The sequence below is a fragment of the Phyllobates terribilis genome, unplaced genomic scaffold, assembly GCF_046119375.1.
Source record: "Phyllobates terribilis strain yellow unplaced genomic scaffold, ASM4611937v1 Scaffold_2106__1_contigs__length_166561, whole genome shotgun sequence".
Classification (NCBI taxonomy): domain Eukaryota; kingdom Metazoa; phylum Chordata; class Amphibia; order Anura; family Dendrobatidae; genus Phyllobates; species Phyllobates terribilis.
The window spans coordinates 28,563-49,059 of record NW_027364865.1 but is presented as its reverse complement, the minus strand read 5'-3'; the positions used below and the strand labels follow the sequence as shown (position 1 = coordinate 49,059).

Here is a 20,497-nt window from a genome sequence, read left to right as displayed (position 1 = left end):
GAAAGAACATGGGAGCCCTAATGACTGACAGGACACATGGCTTGTTGAGTCCCTTGACACTTTTGTGTAAAACTGTGTAGTTGAAAAAGGCTTAAGCTATGAAACAAAAGGAAATCTTTTGCAAAAGTCATAATGCATCGCCAATGTTAAGTATTTTTGTTGCAAAGTGAAAATCTACCAGAAACATTTTTGATTGAAAAACACGCATCAGTCTTTGAATGGTGGCAGTAGCTAAGATAAAGGTGCATTCCCATACCGGGAGTCGAACCCGGGCCACCTGGGTGAGAACCAGGAATCCTAACCGCTAGACCATATGGGAAAAGATGCGCTAACGTCTCAGTGACATTATGAAAAAAATAAGTTTTCTGCTATGCACAATAAACTTCTGCAGATCTGCAGGTGCAACTTGCTTCGTTAGCGCAGTAGGTAGTGCGTCAGTCTCGTAATCTGAAGGTTGTGAGTTTGAGCCTCACACGGGGCACTGTTCCCTCCTTTTCTCGAGAGATTTTGTCACCAACTTAGAACTTTTCCATTCAATTCTACAACGTTTTCCATTAGAAAGGAAATGGGAATCCAAATAACTTACAGGACCCATGAGTTGTTGAGTCTCTTGACACTTTGGTGTAAAAAGGGGTGGTTGAGAATGAGTTGAGCTACGAATCCAAATTGAATCTTGCGTGAAGGGTCAGAATGAAGTGCCAAAACGCGGGCGTTCAGCATTTTTGCCTGAAAAAAACAAATCCTACCTGAAATACGTTTGTTTTAAAAACACACGTCAGTCTTTGAATGTTGGCAACGGTGTAGAAAAGGATGCGTTTCCATACCGGGAGTCGAACCCAGGCCACCTGGGTGAAAACCAGGAATCCTAAGCGCTAGACCATACGGGAGAAGATGTACTGCCAGCTCACTTACAATATGAAAAAAAAGAGGTGTACTGCTTTGCACAAGCAACTTCCGCAGATTATTACATGCATCTTGCCTCGTTAGCGCAGCAGGTAGCGCGTCAGTCTCGTAATCTGAAGGTCGTGAGTTCGATTCTCACATGGGGCACTGGTACCTTGTTTCCGTAACTGATTTTGCCACTATCTTGGCTAGAGAGTCACAGCTCTTTTCCATTCAGTAACAAAACATCACCAATTGATGGAAGGGGAGCTCCAATGACAGACAGGGATAAAGGCTTGTTGAGTCCCTTAACACCCAGGAATTAAAAGTGAGAGATATGAATGGTTTGAGATATGACATCAAATAAGCTTTTGTGCAAATAAATATCCAAAAAATCTGGTGGTCTGCATTTTTGGCAGCAAAGTGCAGTTCCAACCTAAACTGATTCTGTCTGCAAGGCACGTGTCGGCTTTGGAATGTGGACACTAGTCCCAAAAAAAAGTCTCTCCCATAGCAGGAATTGAACCAGTCAACCAGGAATACTAACTAAGTCTTTCTCCACATGGTGTAAGCAGTACAGTAAACAGCAAGACAGGTGTAAAAAAAAAAAAAAAAAAAAAAAAAGAGTGTTTTGCTTTGAATACAAAACATAAACATTACAAGAGCTAAAACACGCTACATGGTCAAGGTTTTTGGCACGTCAGTTGAATAATTTGAAGATCATGAGTTTTTTGCTCACAAGTGCCATCCTCCTTTTCTCAAGAGATTTTGTCACTAACTCTGAACTTTCCAATTCAGTTCTAAACTGTTTCCGATTAGAAAGAACATGGGAGCCCTAATGACTGACAGGACACATGGCTTGTTGAGTCCCTTGACACTTTTGTGTAAAACTGTGTAGTTGAAAAAGGCTTAAGCTATGAAACAAAAGGAAATCTTTTGCAAAAGTCATAATGCATCGCCAATGTTAAGTATTTTTGTTGCAAAGTGAAAATCTACCAGAAACATTTTTGATTGAAAAACACGCGTCAGTCTTTGAATGGTGGCAGTAGCTAAGATAAAGGTGCATTCCCATACCGGGAGTCGAACCCGGGCCACCTGGGTGAGAACCAGGAATCCTAACCGCTAGACCATATGGGAAAAGATGCGCTAACGTCTCAGTGACATTATGAAAAAAATAAGTTTTCTGCTATGCACAATAAACTTCTGCAGATCTGCAGGTGCAACTTGCTTCGTTAGCGCAGTAGGTAGTGCGTCAGTCTCGTAATCTGAAGGTTGTGAGTTTGAGCCTCACATGGGGCACTGTTCCCTCCTTTTCTCGAGAGATTTTGTCACCAACTTAGAACTTTTCCATTCAATTCTACAACGTTTTCCATTAGAAAGGAAATGGGAATCCAAATAACTTACAGGACCCATGAGTTGTTGAGTCTCTTGACACTTTGGTGTAAAAAGGGGTGGTTGAGAATGAGTTGAGCTACGAATCCAAATTGAATCTTGCGTGAAGGGTCAGAATGAAGTGCCAAAACGCGGGCGTTCAGCATTTTTGCCTGAAAAAAACAAATCCTACCTGAAATACGTTTGTTTTAAAAACACACGTCAGTCTTTGAATGTTGGCAACGGTGTAGAAAAGGATGCGTTTCCATACCGGGAGTCGAACCCAGGCCACCTGGGTGAAAACCAGGAATCCTAAGCGCTAGACCATACGGGAGAAGATGTACTGCCAGCTCACTTACAATATGAAAAAAAAGAGGTGTACTGCTTTGCACAAGCAACTTCCGCAGATTATTACATGCATCTTGCCTCGTTAGCGCAGCAGGTAGCGCGTCAGTCTCGTAATCTGAAGGTCGTGAGTTCGATTCTCACATGGGGCACTGGTACCTTGTTTCCGTAACTGATTTTGCCACTATCTTGGCTAGAGAGTCACAGCTCTTTTCCATTCAGTAACAAAACATCACCAATTGATGGAAGGGGAGCTCCAATGACAGACAGGGATAAAGGCTTGTTGAGTCCCTTAACACCCAGGAATTAAAAGTGAGAGATATGAATGGTTTGAGATATGACATCAAATAAGCTTTTGTGCAAATAAATATCCAAAAAATCTGGTGGTCTGCATTTTTGGCAGCAAAGTGCAGTTCCAACCTAAACTGATTCTGTCTGCAAGGCACGTGTCGGCTTTGGAATGTGGACACTAGTCCCAAAAAAAAGTCTCTCCCATAGCAGGAATTGAACCAGTCAACCAGGAATACTAACTAAGTCTTTCTCCACATGGTGTAAGCAGTACAGTAAACAGCAAGACAGGTGTAAAAAAAAAAAAAAAAAAAAAAGAGTGTTTTGCTTTGAATACAAAACATAAACATTACAAGAGCTAAAACACGCTACATGGTCAAGGTTTTTGGCACGTCAGTTGAATAATTTGAAGATCATGAGTTTTTTGCTCACAAGTGCCATCCTCCTTTTCTCAAGAGATTTTGTCACTAACTCTGAACTTTCCAATTCAGTTCTAAACTGTTTCCGATTAGAAAGAACATGGGAGCCCTAATGACTGACAGGACACATGGCTTGTTGAGTCCCTTGACACTTTTGTGTAAAACTGTGTAGTTGAAAAAGGCTTAAGCTATGAAACAAAAGGAAATCTTTTGCAAAAGTCATAATGCATCGCCAATGTTAAGTATTTTTGTTGCAAAGTGAAAATCTACCAGAAACATTTTTGATTGAAAAACACGCGTCAGTCTTTGAATGGTGGCAGTAGCTAAGATAAAGGTGCATTCCCATACCGGGAGTCGAACCCGGGCCACCTGGGTGAGAACCAGGAATCCTAACCGCTAGACCATATGGGAAAAGATGCGCTAACGTCTCAGTGACATTATGAAAAAAATAAGTTTTCTGCTATGCACAATAAACTTCTGCAGATCTGCAGGTGCAACTTGCTTCGTTAGCGCAGTAGGTAGTGCGTCAGTCTCGTAATCTGAAGGTTGTGAGTTTGAGCCTCACACGGGGCACTGTTCCCTCCTTTTCTCGAGAGATTTTGTCACCAACTTAGAACTTTTCCATTCAATTCTACAACGTTTTCCATTAGAAAGGAAATGGGAATCCAAATAACTTACAGGACCCATGAGTTGTTGAGTCTCTTGACACTTTGGTGTAAAAAGGGGTGGTTGAGAATGAGTTGAGCTACGAATCCAAATTGAATCTTGCGTGAAGGGTCAGAATGAAGTGCCAAAACGCGGGCGTTCAGCATTTTTGCCTGAAAAAAACAAATCCTACCTGAAATACGTTTGTTTTAAAAACACACGTCAGTCTTTGAATGTTGGCAACGGTGTAGAAAAGGATGCGTTTCCATACCGGGAGTCGAACCCAGGCCACCTGGGTGAAAACCAGGAATCCTAAGCGCTAGACCATACGGGAGAAGATGTACTGCCAGCTCACTTACAATATGAAAAAAAAGAGGTGTACTGCTTTGCACAAGCAACTTCCGCAGATTATTACATGCATCTTGCCTCGTTAGCGCAGCAGGTAGCGCGTCAGTCTCGTAATCTGAAGGTCGTGAGTTCGATTCTCACATGGGGCACTGGTACCTTGTTTCCGTAACTGATTTTGCCACTATCTTGGCTAGAGAGTCACAGCTCTTTTCCATTCAGTAACAAAACATCACCAATTGATGGAAGGGGAGCTCCAATGACAGACAAGGATAAAGGCTTGTTGAGTCCCTTAACACCCAGGAATTAAAAGTGAGAGATATGAATGGTTTGAGATATGACATCAAATAAGCTTTTGTGCAAATAAATATCCAAAAAATCTGGTGGTCTGCATTTTTGGCAGCAAAGTGCAGTTCCAACCTAAACTGATTCTGTCTGCAAGGCACGTGTCGGCTTTGGAATGTGGACACTAGTCCCAAAAAAAAGTCTCTCCCATAGCAGGAATTGAACCAGTCAACCAGGAATACTAACTAAGTCTTTCTCCACATGGTGTAAGCAGTACAGTAAACAGCAAGACAGGTGTAAAAAAAAAAAAAAAAAAAAAAGAGTGTTTTGCTTTGAATACAAAACATAAACATTACAAGAGCTAAAACACGCTACATGGTCAAGGTTTTTGGCACGTCAGTTGAATAATTTGAAGATCATGAGTTTTTTGCTCACAAGTGCCATCCTCCTTTTCTCAAGAGATTTTGTCACTAACTCTGAACTTTCCAATTCAGTTCTAAACTGTTTCCGATTAGAAAGAACATGGGAGCCCTAATGACTGACAGGACACATGGCTTGTTGAGTCCCTTGACACTTTTGTGTAAAACTGTGTAGTTGAAAAAGGCTTAAGCTATGAAACAAAAGGAAATCTTTTGCAAAAGTCATAATGCATCGCCAATGTTAAGTATTTTTGTTGCAAAGTGAAAATCTACCAGAAACATTTTTGATTGAAAAACACGCGTCAGTCTTTGAATGGTGGCAGTAGCTAAGATAAAGGTGCATTCCCATACCGGGAGTCGAACCCGGGCCACCTGGGTGAGAACCAGGAATCCTAACCGCTAGACCATATGGGAAAAGATGCGCTAACGTCTCAGTGACATTATGAAAAAAATAAGTTTTCTGCTATGCACAATAAACTTCTGCAGATCTGCAGGTGCAACTTGCTTCGTTAGCGCAGTAGGTAGTGCGTCAGTCTCGTAAGCTGAAGGTTGTGAGTTTGAGCCTCACACGGGGCACTGTTCCCTCCTTTTCTCGAGAGATTTTGTCACCAACTTAGAACTTTTCCATTCAATTCTACAACGTTTTCCATTAGAAAGGAAATGGGAATCCAAATAACTTACAGGACCCATGAGTTGTTGAGTCTCTTGACACTTTGGTGTAAAAAGGGGTGGTTGAGAATGAGTTGAGCTACGAATCCAAATTGAATCTTGCGTGAAGGGTCAGAATGAAGTGCCAAAACGCGGGCGTTCAGCATTTTTGCCTGAAAAAAACAAATCCTACCTGAAATACGTTTGTTTTAAAAACACACGTCAGTCTTTGAATGTTGGCAACGGTGTAGAAAAGGATGCGTTTCCATACCGGGAGTCGAACCCAGGCCACCTGGGTGAAAACCAGGAATCCTAAGCGCTAGACCATACGGGAGAAGATGTACTGCCAGCTCACTTACAATATGAAAAAAAAGAGGTGTACTGCTTTGCACAAGCAACTTCCGCAGATTATTACATGCATCTTGCCTCGTTAGCGCAGCAGGTAGCGCGTCAGTCTCGTAATCTGAAGGTCGTGAGTTCGATTCTCACATGGGGCACTGGTACCTTGTTTCCGTAACTGATTTTGCCACTATCTTGGCTAGAGAGTCACAGCTCTTTTCCATTCAGTCACAAAACATCACCAATTGATGGAAGGGGAGCTCCAATGACAGACAGGGATAAAGGCTTGTTGAGTCCCTTAACACCCAGGAATTAAAAGTGAGAGATATGAATGGTTTGAGATATGACATCAAATAAGCTTTTGTGCAAATAAATATCCAAAAAATCTGGTGGTCTGCATTTTTGGCAGCAAAGTGCAGTTCCAACCTAAACTGATTCTGTCTGCAAGGCACGTGTCGGCTTTGGAATGTGGACACTAGTCCCAAAAAAAAGTCTCTCCCATAGCAGGAATTGAACCAGTCAACCAGGAATACTAACTAAGTCTTTCTCCACATGGTGTAAGCAGTACAGTAAACAGCAAGACAGGTGTAAAAAAAAAAAAAAAAAAAAAAGAGTGTTTTGCTTTGAATACAAAACATAAACATTACAAGAGCTAAAACACGCTACATGGTCAAGGTTTTTGGCACGTCAGTTGAATAATTTGAAGATCATGAGTTTTTTGCTCACAAGTGCCATCCTCCTTTTCTCAAGAGATTTTGTCACTAACTCTGAACTTTCCAATTCAGTTCTAAACTGTTTCCGATTAGAAAGAACATGGGAGCCCTAATGACTGACAGGACACATGGCTTGTTGAGTCCCTTGACACTTTTGTGTAAAACTGTGTAGTTGAAAAAGGCTTAAGCTATGAAACAAAAGGAAATCTTTTGCAAAAGTCATAATGCATCGCCAATGTTAAGTATTTTTGTTGCAAAGTGAAAATCTACCAGAAACATTTTTGATTGAAAAACACGCGTCAGTCTTTGAATGGTGGCAGTAGCTAAGATAAAGGTGCATTCCCATACCGGGAGTCGAACCCGGGCCACCTGGGTGAGAACCAGGAATCCTAACCGCTAGACCATATGGGAAAAGATGCGCTAACGTCTCAGTGACATTATGAAAAAAATAAGTTTTCTGCTATGCACAATAAACTTCTGCAGATCTGCAGGTGCAACTTGCTTCGTTAGCGCAGTAGGTAGTGCGTCAGTCTCGTAATCTGAAGGTTGTGAGTTTGAGCCTCACACGGGGCACTGTTCCCTCCTTTTCTCGAGAGATTTTGTCACCAACTTAGAACTTTTCCATTCAATTCTACAACGTTTTCCATTAGAAAGGAAATGGGAATCCAAATAACTTACAGGACCCATGAGTTGTTGAGTCTCTTGACACTTTGGTGTAAAAAGGGGTGGTTGAGAATGAGTTGAGCTACGAATCCAAATTGAATCTTGCGTGAAGGGTCAGAATGAAGTGCCAAAACGCGGGCGTTCAGCATTTTTGCCTGAAAAAAACAAATCCTACCTGAAATACGTTTGTTTTAAAAACACACGTCAGTCTTTGAATGTTGGCAACGGTGTAGAAAAGGATGCGTTTCCATACCGGGAGTCGAACCCAGGCCACCTGGGTGAAAACCAGGAATCCTAAGCGCTAGACCATACGGGAGAAGATGTACTGCCAGCTCACTTACAATATGAAAAAAAAGAGGTGTACTGCTTTGCACAAGCAACTTCCGCAGATTATTACATGCATCTTGCCTCGTTAGCGCAGCAGGTAGCGCGTCAGTCTCGTAATCTGAAGGTCGTGAGTTCGATTCTCACATGGGGCACTGGTACCTTGTTTCCGTAACTGATTTTGCCACTATCTTGGCTAGAGAGTCACAGCTCTTTTCCATTCAGTAACAAAACATCACCAATTGATGGAAGGGGAGCTCCAATGACAGACAGGGATAAAGGCTTGTTGAGTCCCTTAACACCCAGGAATTAAAAGTGAGAGATATGAATGGTTTGAGATATGACATCAAATAAGCTTTTGTGCAAATAAATATCCAAAAAATCTGGTGGTCTGCATTTTTGGCAGCAAAGTGCAGTTCCAACCTAAACTGATTCTGTCTGCAAGGCACGTGTCGGCTTTGGAATGTGGACACTAGTCCCAAAAAAAAGTCTCTCCCATAGCAGGAATTGAACCAGTCAACCAGGAATACTAACTAAGTCTTTCTCCACATGGTGTAAGCAGTACAGTAAACAGCAAGACAGGTGTAAAAAAAAAAAAAAAAAAAAAAGAGTGTTTTGCTTTGAATACAAAACATAAACATTACAAGAGCTAAAACACGCTACATGGTCAAGGTTTTTGGCACGTCAGTTGAATAATTTGAAGATCATGAGTTTTTTGCTCACAAGTGCCATCCTCCTTTTCTCAAGAGATTTTGTCACTAACTCTGAACTTTCCAATTCAGTTCTAAACTGTTTCCGATTAGAAAGAACATGGGAGCCCTAATGACTGACAGGACACATGGCTTGTTGAGTCCCTTGACACTTTTGTGTAAAACTGTGTAGTTGAAAAAGGCTTAAGCTATGAAACAAAAGGAAATCTTTTGCAAAAGTCATAATGCATCGCCAATGTTAAGTATTTTTGTTGCAAAGTGAAAATCTACCAGAAACATTTTTGATTGAAAAACACGCGTCAGTCTTTGAATGGTGGCAGTAGCTAAGATAAAGGTGCATTCCCATACCGGGAGTCGAACCCGGGCCACCTGGGTGAGAACCAGGAATCCTAACCGCTAGACCATATGGGAAAAGATGCGCTAACGTCTCAGTGACATTATGAAAAAAATAAGTTTTCTGCTATGCACAATAAACTTCTGCAGATCTGCAGGTGCAACTTGCTTCGTTAGCGCAGTAGGTAGTGCGTCAGTCTCGTAATCTGAAGGTTGTGAGTTTGAGCCTCACACGGGGCACTGTTCCCTCCTTTTCTCGAGAGATTTTGTCACCAACTTAGAACTTTTCCATTCAATTCTACAACGTTTTCCATTAGAAAGGAAATGGGAATCCAAATAACTTACAGGACCCATGAGTTGTTGAGTCTCTTGACACTTTGGTGTAAAAAGGGGTGGTTGAGAATGAGTTGAGCTACGAATCCAAATTGAATCTTGCGTGAAGGGTCAGAATGAAGTGCCAAAACGCGGGCGTTCAGCATTTTTGCCTGAAAAAAACAAATCCTACCTGAAATACGTTTGTTTTAAAAACACACGTCAGTCTTTGAATGTTGGCAACGGTGTAGAAAAGGATGCGTTTCCATACCGGGAGTCGAACCCAGGCCACCTGGGTGAAAACCAGGAATCCTAAGCGCTAGACCATACGGGAGAAGATGTACTGCCAGCTCACTTACAATATGAAAAAAAAGAGGTGTACTGCTTTGCACAAGCAACTTCCGCAGATTATTACATGCATCTTGCCTCGTTAGCGCAGCAGGTAGCGCGTCAGTCTCGTAATCTGAAGGTCGTGAGTTCGATTCTCACATGGGGCACTGGTACCTTGTTTCCGTAACTGATTTTGCCACTATCTTGGCTAGAGAGTCACAGCTCTTTTCCATTCAGTAACAAAACATCACCAATTGATGGAAGGGGAGCTCCAATGACAGACAGGGATAAAGGCTTGTTGAGTCCCTTAACACCCAGGAATTAAAAGTGAGAGATATGAATGGTTTGAGATATGACATCAAATAAGCTTTTGTGCAAATAAATATCCAAAAAATCTGGTGGTCTGCATTTTTGGCAGCAAAGTGCAGTTCCAACCTAAACTGATTCTGTCTGCAAGGCACGTGTCGGCTTTGGAATGTGGACACTAGTCCCAAAAAAAAGTCTCTCCCATAGCAGGAATTGAACCAGTCAACCAGGAATACTAACTAAGTCTTTCTCCACATGGTGTAAGCAGTACAGTAAACAGCAAGACAGGTGTAAAAAAAAAAAAAAAAAAAAAAGAGTGTTTTGCTTTGAATACAAAACATAAACATTACAAGAGCTAAAACACGCTACATGGTCAAGGTTTTTGGCACGTCAGTTGAATAATTTGAAGATCATGAGTTTTTTGCTCACAAGTGCCATCCTCCTTTTCTCAAGAGATTTTGTCACTAACTCTGAACTTTCCAATTCAGTTCTAAACTGTTTCCGATTAGAAAGAACATGGGAGCCCTAATGACTGACAGGACACATGGCTTGTTGAGTCCCTTGACACTTTTGTGTAAAACTGTGTAGTTGAAAAAGGCTTAAGCTATGAAACAAAAGGAAATCTTTTGCAAAAGTCATAATGCATCGCCAATGTTAAGTATTTTTGTTGCAAAGTGAAAATCTACCAGAAACATTTTTGATTGAAAAACACGCGTCAGTCTTTGAATGGTGGCAGTAGCTAAGATAAAGGTGCATTCCCATACCGGGAGTCGAACCCGGGCCACCTGGGTGAGAACCAGGAATCCTAACCGCTAGACCATATGGGAAAAGATGCGCTAACGTCTCAGTGACATTATGAAAAAAATAAGTTTTCTGCTATGCACAATAAACTTCTGCAGATCTGCAGGTGCAACTTGCTTCGTTAGCGCAGTAGGTAGTGCGTCAGTCTCGTAATCTGAAGGTTGTGAGTTTGAGCCTCACACGGGGCACTGTTCCCTCCTTTTCTCGAGAGATTTTGTCACCAACTTAGAACTTTTCCATTCAATTCTACAACGTTTTCCATTAGAAAGGAAATGGGAATCCAAATAACTTACAGGACCCATGAGTTGTTGAGTCTCTTGACACTTTGGTGTAAAAAGGGGTGGTTGAGAATGAGTTGAGCTACGAATCCAAATTGAATCTTGCGTGAAGGGTCAGAATGAAGTGCCAAAACGCGGGCGTTCAGCATTTTTGCCTGAAAAAAACAAATCCTACCTGAAATACGTTTGTTTTAAAAACACACGTCAGTCTTTGAATGTTGGCAACGGTGTAGAAAAGGATGCGTTTCCATACCGGGAGTCGAACCCAGGCCACCTGGGTGAAAACCAGGAATCCTAAGCGCTAGACCATACGGGAGAAGATGTACTGCCAGCTCACTTACAATATGAAAAAAAAGAGGTGTACTGCTTTGCACAAGCAACTTCCGCAGATTATTACATGCATCTTGCCTCGTTAGCGCAGCAGGTAGCGCGTCAGTCTCGTAATCTGAAGGTCGTGAGTTCGATTCTCACATGGGGCACTGGTACCTTGTTTCCGTAACTGATTTTGCCACTATCTTGGCTAGAGAGTCACAGCTCTTTTCCATTCAGTAACAAAACATCACCAATTGATGGAAGGGGAGCTCCAATGACAGACAGGGATAAAGGCTTGTTGAGTCCCTTAACACCCAGGAATTAAAAGTGAGAGATATGAATGGTTTGAGATATGACATCAAATAAGCTTTTGTGCAAATAAATATCCAAAAAATCTGGTGGTCTGCATTTTTGGCAGCAAAGTGCAGTTCCAACCTAAACTGATTCTGTCTGCAAGGCACGTGTCGGCTTTGGAATGTGGACACTAGTCCCAAAAAAAAGTCTCTCCCATAGCAGGAATTGAACCAGTCAACCAGGAATACTAACTAAGTCTTTCTCCACATGGTGTAAGCAGTACAGTAAACAGCAAGACAGGTGTAAAAAAAAAAAAAAAAAAAAAAGAGTGTTTTGCTTTGAATACAAAACATAAACATTACAAGAGCTAAAACACGCTACATGGTCAAGGTTTTTGGCACGTCAGTTGAATAATTTGAAGATCATGAGTTTTTTGCTCACAAGTGCCATCCTCCTTTTCTCAAGAGATTTTGTCACTAACTCTGAACTTTCCAATTCAGTTCTAAACTGTTTCCGATTAGAAAGAACATGGGAGCCCTAATGACTGACAGGACACATGGCTTGTTGAGTCCCTTGACACTTTTGTGTAAAACTGTGTAGTTGAAAAAGGCTTAAGCTATGAAACAAAAGGAAATCTTTTGCAAAAGTCATAATGCATCGCCAATGTTAAGTATTTTTGTTGCAAAGTGAAAATCTACCAGAAACATTTTTGATTGAAAAACACGCGTCAGTCTTTGAATGGTGGCAGTAGCTAAGATAAAGGTGCATTCCCATACCGGGAGTCGAACCCGGGCCACCTGGGTGAGAACCAGGAATCCTAACCGCTAGACCATATGGGAAAAGATGCGCTAACGTCTCAGTGACATTATGAAAAAAATAAGTTTTCTGCTATGCACAATAAACTTCTGCAGATCTGCAGGTGCAACTTGCTTCGTTAGCGCAGTAGGTAGTGCGTCAGTCTCGTAATCTGAAGGTTGTGAGTTTGAGCCTCACACGGGGCACTGTTCCCTCCTTTTCTCGAGAGATTTTGTCACCAACTTAGAACTTTTCCATTCAATTCTACAACGTTTTCCATTAGAAAGGAAATGGGAATCCAAATAACTTACAGGACCCATGAGTTGTTGAGTCTCTTGACACTTTGGTGTAAAAAGGGGTGGTTGAGAATGAGTTGAGCTACGAATCCAAATTGAATCTTGCGTGAAGGGTCAGAATGAAGTGCCAAAACGCGGGCGTTCAGCATTTTTGCCTGAAAAAAACAAATCCTACCTGAAATACGTTTGTTTTAAAAACACACGTCAGTCTTTGAATGTTGGCAACGGTGTAGAAAAGGATGCGTTTCCATACCGGGAGTCGAACCCAGGCCACCTGGGTGAAAACCAGGAATCCTAAGCGCTAGACCATACGGGAGAAGATGTACTGCCAGCTCACTTACAATATGAAAAAAAAGAGGTGTACTGCTTTGCACAAGCAACTTCCGCAGATTATTACATGCATCTTGCCTCGTTAGCGCAGCAGGTAGCGCGTCAGTCTCGTAATCTGAAGGTCGTGAGTTCGATTCTCACATGGGGCACTGGTACCTTGTTTCCGTAACTGATTTTGCCACTATCTTGGCTAGAGAGTCACAGCTCTTTTCCATTCAGTAACAAAACATCACCAATTGATGGAAGGGGAGCTCCAATGACAGACAGGGATAAAGGCTTGTTGAGTCCCTTAACACCCAGGAATTAAAAGTGAGAGATATGAATGGTTTGAGATATGACATCAAATAAGCTTTTGTGCAAATAAATATCCAAAAAATCTGGTGGTCTGCATTTTTGGCAGCAAAGTGCAGTTCCAACCTAAACTGATTCTGTCTGCAAGGCACGTGTCGGCTTTGGAATGTGGACACTAGTCCCAAAAAAAAGTCTCTCCCATAGCAGGAATTGAACCAGTCAACCAGGAATACTAACTAAGTCTTTCTCCACATGGTGTAAGCAGTACAGTAAACAGCAAGACAGGTGTAAAAAAAAAAAAAAAAAAAAAAGAGTGTTTTGCTTTGAATACAAAACATAAACATTACAAGAGCTAAAACACGCTACATGGTCAAGGTTTTTGGCACGTCAGTTGAATAATTTGAAGATCATGAGTTTTTTGCTCACAAGTGCCATCCTCCTTTTCTCAAGAGATTTTGTCACTAACTCTGAACTTTCCAATTCAGTTCTAAACTGTTTCCGATTAGAAAGAACATGGGAGCCCTAATGACTGACAGGACACATGGCTTTTTGAGTCCCTTGACACTTTTGTGTAAAACTGTGTAGTTGAAAAAGGCTTAAGCTATGAAACAAAAGGAAATCTTTTGCAAAAGTCATAATGCATCGCCAATGTTAAGTATTTTTGTTGCAAAGTGAAAATCTACCAGAAACATTTTTGATTGAAAAACACGCGTCAGTCTTTGAATGGTGGCAGTAGCTAAGATAAAGGTGCATTCCCATACCGGGAGTCGAACCCGGGCCACCTGGGTGAGAACCAGGAATCCTAACCGCTAGACCATATGGGAAAAGATGCGCTAACGTCTCAGTGACATTATGAAAAAAATAAGTTTTCTGCTATGCACAATAAACTTCTGCAGATCTGCAGGTGCAACTTGCTTCGTTAGCGCAGTAGGTAGTGCGTCAGTCTCGTAATCTGAAGGTTGTGAGTTTGAGCCTCACACGGGGCACTGTTCCCTCCTTTTCTCGAGAGATTTTGTCACCAACTTAGAACTTTTCCATTCAATTCTACAACGTTTTCCATTAGAAAGGAAATGGGAATCCAAATAACTTACAGGACCCATGAGTTGTTGAGTCTCTTGACACTTTGGTGTAAAAAGGGGTGGTTGAGAATGAGTTGAGCTACGAATCCAAATTGAATCTTGCGTGAAGGGTCAGAATGAAGTGCCAAAACGCGGGCGTTCAGCATTTTTGCCTGAAAAAAACAAATCCTACCTGAAATACGTTTGTTTTAAAAACACACGTCAGTCTTTGAATGTTGGCAACGGTGTAGAAAAGGATGCGTTTCCATACCGGGAGTCGAACCCAGGCCACCTGGGTGAAAACCAGGAATCCTAAGAGCTAGACCATACGGGAGAAGATGTACTGCCAGCTCACTTACAATATGAAAAAAAAGAGGTGTACTGCTTTGCACAAGCAACTTCCGCAGATTATTACATGCATCTTGCCTCGTTAGCGCAGCAGGTAGCGCGTCAGTCTCGTAATCTGAAGGTCGTGAGTTCGATTCTCACATGGGGCACTGGTACCTTGTTTCCGTAACTGATTTTGCCACTATCTTGGCTAGAGAGTCACAGCTCTTTTCCATTCAGTAACAAAACATCACCAATTGATGGAAGGGGAGCTCCAATGACAGACAGGGATAAAGGCTTGTTGAGTCCCTTAACACCCAGGAATTAAAAGTGAGAGATATGAATGGTTTGAGATATGACATCAAATAAGCTTTTGTGCAAATAAATATCCAAAAAATCTGGTGGTCTGCATTTTTGGCAGCAAAGTGCAGTTCCAACCTAAACTGATTCTGTCTGCAAGGCACGTGTCGGCTTTGGAATGTGGACACTAGTCCCAAAAAAAAGTCTCTCCCATAGCAGGAATTGAACCAGTCAACCAGGAATACTAACTAAGTCTTTCTCCACATGGTGTAAGCAGTACAGTAAACAGCAAGACAGGTGTAAAAAAAAAAAAAAAAAAAAAAGAGTGTTTTGCTTTGAATACAAAACATAAACATTACAAGAGCTAAAACACGCTACATGGTCAAGGTTTTTGGCACGTCAGTTGAATAATTTGAAGATCATGAGTTTTTTGCTCACAAGTGCCATCCTCCTTTTCTCAAGAGATTTTGTCACTAACTCTGAACTTTCCAATTCAGTTCTAAACTGTTTCCGATTAGAAAGAACATGGGAGCCCTAATGACTGACAGGACACATGGCTTTTTGAGTCCCTTGACACTTTTGTGTAAAACTGTGTAGTTGAAAAAGGCTTAAGCTATGAAACAAAAGGAAATCTTTTGCAAAAGTCATAATGCATCGCCAATGTTAAGTATTTTTGTTGCAAAGTGAAAATCTACCAGAAACATTTTTGATTGAAAAACACGCGTCAGTCTTTGAATGGTGGCAGTAGCTAAGATAAAGGTGCATTCCCATACCGGGAGTCGAACCCGGGCCACCTGGGTGAGAACCAGGAATCCTAACCGCTAGACCATATGGGAAAAGATGCGCTAACGTCTCAGTGACATTATGAAAAAAATAAGTTTTCTGCTATGCACAATAAACTTCTGCAGATCTGCAGGTGCAACTTGCTTCGTTAGCGCAGTAGGTAGTGCGTCAGTCTCGTAATCTGAAGGTTGTGAGTTTGAGCCTCACACGGGGCACTGTTCCCTCCTTTTCTCGAGAGATTTTGTCACCAACTTAGAACTTTTCCATTCAATTCTACAACGTTTTCCATTAGAAAGGAAATGGGAATCCAAATAACTTACAGGACCCATGAGTTGTTGAGTCTCTTGACACTTTGGTGTAAAAAGGGGTGGTTGAGAATGAGTTGAGCTACGAATCCAAATTGAATCTTGCGTGAAGGGTCAGAATGAAGTGCCAAAACGCGGGCGTTCAGCATTTTTGCCTGAAAAAAACAAATCCTACCTGAAATACGTTTGTTTTAAAAACACACGTCAGTCTTTGAATGTTGGCAACGGTGTAGAAAAGGATGCGTTTCCATACCGGGAGTCGAACCCAGGCCACCTGGGTGAAAACCAGGAATCCTAAGAGCTAGACCATACGGGAGAAGATGTACTGCCAGCTCACTTACAATATGAAAAAAAAGAGGTGTACTGCTTTGCACAAGCAACTTCCGCAGATTATTACATGCATCTTGCCTCGTTAGCGCAGCAGGTAGCGCGTCAGTCTCGTAATCTGAAGGTCGTGAGTTCGATTCTCACATGGGGCACTGGTACCTTGTTTCCGTAACTGATTTTGCCACTATCTTGGCTAGAGAGTCACAGCTCTTTTCCATTCAGTAACAAAACATCACCAATTGATGGAAGGGGAGCTCCAATGACAGACAGGGATAAAGGCTTGTTGAGTCCCTTAACACCCAGGAATTAAAAGTGAGAGATATGAATGGTTTGAGATATGACATCAAATAAGCTTTTGTGCAAATAAATATCCAAAAAATCTGGTGGTCTGCATTTTTGGCAGCAAAGTGCAGTTCCAACCTAAACTGATTCTGTCTGCAAGGCACGTGTCGGCTTTGGAATGTGGACACTAGTCCCAAAAAAAAGTCTCTCCCATAGCAGGAATTGAACCAGTCAACCAGGAATACTAACTAAGTCTTTCTCCACATGGTGTAAGCAGTACAGTAAACAGCAAGACAGGTGTAAAAAAAAAAAAAAAAAAAAAAAGAGTGTTTTGCTTTGAATACAAAACATAAACATTACAAGAGCTAAAACACGCTACATGGTCAAGGTTTTTGGCACGTCAGTTGAATAATTTGAAGATCATGAGTTTTTTGCTCACAAGTGCCATCCTCCTTTTCTCAAGAGATTTTGTCACTAACTCTGAACTTTCCAATTCAGTTCTAAACTGTTTCCGATTAGAAAGAACATGGGAGCCCTAATGACTGACAGGACACATGGCTTGTTGAGTCCCTTGACACTTTTGTGTAAAACTGTGTAGTTGAAAAAGGCTTAAGCTATGAAACAAAAGGAAATCTTTTGCAAAAGTCATAATGCATCGCCAATGTTAAGTATTTTTGTTGCAAAGTGAAAATCTACCAGAAACATTTTTGATTGAAAAACACGCGTCAGTCTTTGAATGGTGGCAGTAGCTAAGATAAAGGTGCATTCCCATACCGGGAGTCCAACCCGGGCCACCTGGGTGAGAACCAGGAATCCTAACCGCTAGACCATATGGGAAAAGATGCGCTAACGTCTCAGTGACATTATGAAAAAAATAAGTTTTCTGCTATGCACAATAAACTTCTGCAGATCTGCAGGTGCAACTTGCTTCGTTAGCGCAGTAGGTAGTGCGTCAGTCTCGTAATCTGAAGGTTGTGAGTTTGAGCCTCACACGGGGCACTGTTCCCTCCTTTTCTCGAGAGATTTTGTCACCAACTTAGAACTTTTCCATTCAATTCTACAACGTTTTCCATTAGAAAGGAAATGGGAATCCAAATAACTTACAGGACCCATGAGTTGTTGAGTCTCTTGACACTTTGGTGTAAAAAGGGGTGGTTGAGAATGAGTTGAGCTACGAATCCAAATTGAATCTTGCGTGAAGGGTCAGAATGAAGTGCCAAAACGCGGGCGTTCAGCATTTTTGCCTGAAAAAAACAAATCCTACCTGAAATACGTTTGTTTTAAAAACACACGTCAGTCTTTGAATGTTGGCAACGGTGTAGAAAAGGATGCGTTTCCATACCGGGAGTCGAACCCAGGCCACCTGGGTGAAAACCAGGAATCCTAAGCGCTAGACCATACGGGAGAAGATGTACTGCCAGCTCACTTACAATATGAAAAAAAAGAGGTGTACTGCTTTGCACAAGCAACTTCCGCAGATTATTACATGCATCTTGCCTCGTTAGCGCAGCAGGTAGCGCGTCAGTCTCGTAATCTGAAGGTCGTGAGTTCGATTCTCACATGGGGCACTGGTACCTTGTTTCCGTAACTGATTTTGCCACTATTTTGGCTAGAGAGTCACAGCTCTTTTCCATTCAGTAACAAAACATCACCAATTGATGGAAGGGGAGCTCCAATGACAGACAGGGATAAAGGCTTGTTGAGTCCCTTAACACCCAGGAATTAAAAGTGAGAGATATGAATGGTTTGAGATATGACATCAAATAAGCTTTTGTGAAAATAAATATCCAAAAAATCTGGTGGTCTGCATTTTTGGCAGCAAAGTGCAGTTCCAACCTAAACTGATTCTGTCTGCAAGGCACGTGTCGGCTTTGGAATGTGGACACTAGTCCCAAAAAAAAGTCTCTCCCATAGCAGGAATTGAACCAGTCAACCAGGAATACTAACTAAGTCTTTCTCCACATGGTGTAAGCAGTACAGTAAACAGCAAGACAGGTGTAAAAAAAAAAAAAAAAAAAAAAGAGTGTTTTGCTTTGAATACAAAACATAAACATTACAAGAGCTAAAACACGCTACATGGTCAAGGTTTTTGGCACGTCAGTTGAATAATTTGAAGATCATGAGTTTTTTGCTCACAAGTGCCATCCTCCTTTTCTCAAGAGATTTTGTCACTAACTCTGAACTTTCCAATTCAGTTCTAAACTGTTTCCGATTAGAAAGAACATGGGAGCCCTAATGACTGACAGGACACATGGCTTGTTGAGTCCCTTGACACTTTTGTGTAAAACTGTGTAGTTGAAAAAGGCTTAAGCTATGAAACAAAAGGAAATCTTTTGCAAAAGTCATAATGCATCGCCAATGTTAAGTATTTTTGTTGCAAAGTGAAAATCTACCAGAAACATTTTTGATTGAAAAACACGCGTCAGTCTTTGAATGGTGGCAGTAGCTAAGATAAAGGTGCATTCCCATACCGGGAGTCGAACCCGGGCCACCTGGGTGAGAACCAGGAATCCTAACCGCTAGACCATATGGGAAAAGATGCGCTAACGTCTCAGTGACATTATGAAAAAAATAAGTTTTCTGCTATGCACAATAAACTTCTGCAGATCTGCAGGTGCAACTTGCTTCGTTAGCGCAGTAGGTAGTGCGTCAGTCTCGTAATCTGAAGGTTGTGAGTTTGAGCCTCACACGGGGCACTGTTCCCTCCTTTTCTCGAGAGATTTTGTCACCAACTTAGAACTTTTCCATTCAATTCTACAACGTTTTCCATTAGAAAGGAAATGGGAATCCAAATAACTTACAGGACCCATGAGTTGTTGAGTCTCTTGACACTTTGGTGTAAAAAGGGGTGGTTGAGAATGAGTTGAGCTACGAATCCAAATTGAATCTTGCGTGAAGGGTCAGAATGAAGTGCCAAAACGCGGGCGTTCAGCATTTTTGCCTGAAAAAAACAAATCCTACCTGAAATACGTTTGTTTTAAAAACACACGTCAGTCTTTGAATGTTGGCAACGGTGTAGAAAAGGATGCGTTTCCATACCGGGAGTCGAACCCAGGCCACCTGGGTGAAAACCAGGAATCCTAAGCGCTAGACCATACGGGAGAAGATGTACTGCCAGCTCACTTACAATATGAAAAAAAAGAGGTGTACTGCTTTGCACAAGCAACTTCCGCAGATTATTACATGCATCTTGCCTCGTTAGCGCAGCAGGTAGCGCGTCAGTCTCGTAATCTGAAGGTCGTGAGTTCGATTCTCACATGGGGCACTGGTACCTTGTTTCCGTAACTGATTTTGCCACTATCTTGGCTAGAGAGTCACAGCTCTTTTCCATTCAGTAACAAAACATCACCAATTGATGGAAGGGGAGCTCCAATGACAGACAGGGATAAAGGCTTGTTGAGTCCCTTAACACCCAGGAATTAAAAGTGAGAGATATGAATGGTTTGAGATATGACATCAAATAAGCTTTTGTGAAAATAAATATCCAAAAAATCTGGTGGTCTGCATTTTTGGCAGCAAAGTGCAGTTCCAACCTAAACTGATTCTGTCTGCAAGGCACGTGTCGGCTTTGGAATGTGGACACTAGTCCCAAAAAAAAGTCTCTCCCATAGCAGGAATTGAACCAGTCAACCAGGAATACTAACTAAGTCTTTCTCCACATGGTGTAAGCAGTACAGTAAACAGCAAGACAGGTGTAAAAAAAAAAAAAAAAAAAAAAGAGTGTTTTGCTTTGAATACAAAACATAAACATTACAAGAGCTAAAACACGCTACATGGTCAAGGTTTTTGGCACGTCAGTTGAATAATTTGAAGATCATGAGTTTTTTGCTCACAAGTGCCATCCTCCTTTTCTCAAGAGATTTTGTCACTAACTCTGAACTTTCCAATTCAGTTCTAAACTGTTTCCGATTAGAAAGAACATGGGAGCCCTAATGACTGACAGGACACATGGCTTGTTGAGTCCCTTGACACTTTTGTGTAAAACTGTGTAGTTGAAAAAGGCTTAAGCTATGAAACAAAAGGAAATCTTTTGCAAAAGTC

The 20,497-nt window shown here is 41.6% G+C and overlaps 11 non-coding genes across 11 annotated transcripts; all 11 read right to left on the bottom strand.

Annotated features, from left to right (window-relative positions):
* Positions 1 to 247: 247 nt before the first annotated feature.
* On the bottom strand, positions 248 to 319 carry TRNAE-CUC (transfer RNA glutamic acid (anticodon CUC)). The gene has a single exon. It is a non-coding gene; the product is annotated as a tRNA-Glu (tRNA).
* A 1,628-nt stretch (positions 320 to 1,947) lies between these two features.
* On the bottom strand, positions 1,948 to 2,019 carry TRNAE-CUC (transfer RNA glutamic acid (anticodon CUC)). The gene has a single exon. It is a non-coding gene; the product is annotated as a tRNA-Glu (tRNA).
* Positions 2,020 to 3,644: 1,625 nt separating this feature from the next.
* TRNAE-CUC (transfer RNA glutamic acid (anticodon CUC)) lies at positions 3,645 to 3,716 on the bottom strand. The gene has a single exon. It is a non-coding gene; the product is annotated as a tRNA-Glu (tRNA).
* A 1,625-nt stretch (positions 3,717 to 5,341) lies between these two features.
* TRNAE-CUC (transfer RNA glutamic acid (anticodon CUC)) lies at positions 5,342 to 5,413 on the bottom strand. The gene has a single exon. It is a non-coding gene; the product is annotated as a tRNA-Glu (tRNA).
* Positions 5,414 to 7,038: 1,625 nt separating this feature from the next.
* On the bottom strand, positions 7,039 to 7,110 carry TRNAE-CUC (transfer RNA glutamic acid (anticodon CUC)). The gene has a single exon. It is a non-coding gene; the product is annotated as a tRNA-Glu (tRNA).
* Positions 7,111 to 8,735: 1,625 nt separating this feature from the next.
* On the bottom strand, positions 8,736 to 8,807 carry TRNAE-CUC (transfer RNA glutamic acid (anticodon CUC)). Its single transcript has one exon. It is a non-coding gene; the product is annotated as a tRNA-Glu (tRNA).
* A 1,625-nt stretch (positions 8,808 to 10,432) lies between these two features.
* On the bottom strand, positions 10,433 to 10,504 carry TRNAE-CUC (transfer RNA glutamic acid (anticodon CUC)). Its single transcript has one exon. It is a non-coding gene; the product is annotated as a tRNA-Glu (tRNA).
* Positions 10,505 to 12,129: 1,625 nt separating this feature from the next.
* Positions 12,130 to 12,201, bottom strand: TRNAE-CUC (transfer RNA glutamic acid (anticodon CUC)). The gene has a single exon. It is a non-coding gene; the product is annotated as a tRNA-Glu (tRNA).
* Positions 12,202 to 13,826: 1,625 nt separating this feature from the next.
* TRNAE-CUC (transfer RNA glutamic acid (anticodon CUC)) lies at positions 13,827 to 13,898 on the bottom strand. Its single transcript has one exon. It is a non-coding gene; the product is annotated as a tRNA-Glu (tRNA).
* A 1,625-nt stretch (positions 13,899 to 15,523) lies between these two features.
* TRNAE-CUC (transfer RNA glutamic acid (anticodon CUC)) lies at positions 15,524 to 15,595 on the bottom strand. The gene has a single exon. It is a non-coding gene; the product is annotated as a tRNA-Glu (tRNA).
* Positions 15,596 to 18,918: 3,323 nt separating this feature from the next.
* Positions 18,919 to 18,990, bottom strand: TRNAE-CUC (transfer RNA glutamic acid (anticodon CUC)). The gene has a single exon. It is a non-coding gene; the product is annotated as a tRNA-Glu (tRNA).
* Between the last annotated feature and the right edge of the window lie 1,507 nt (positions 18,991 to 20,497).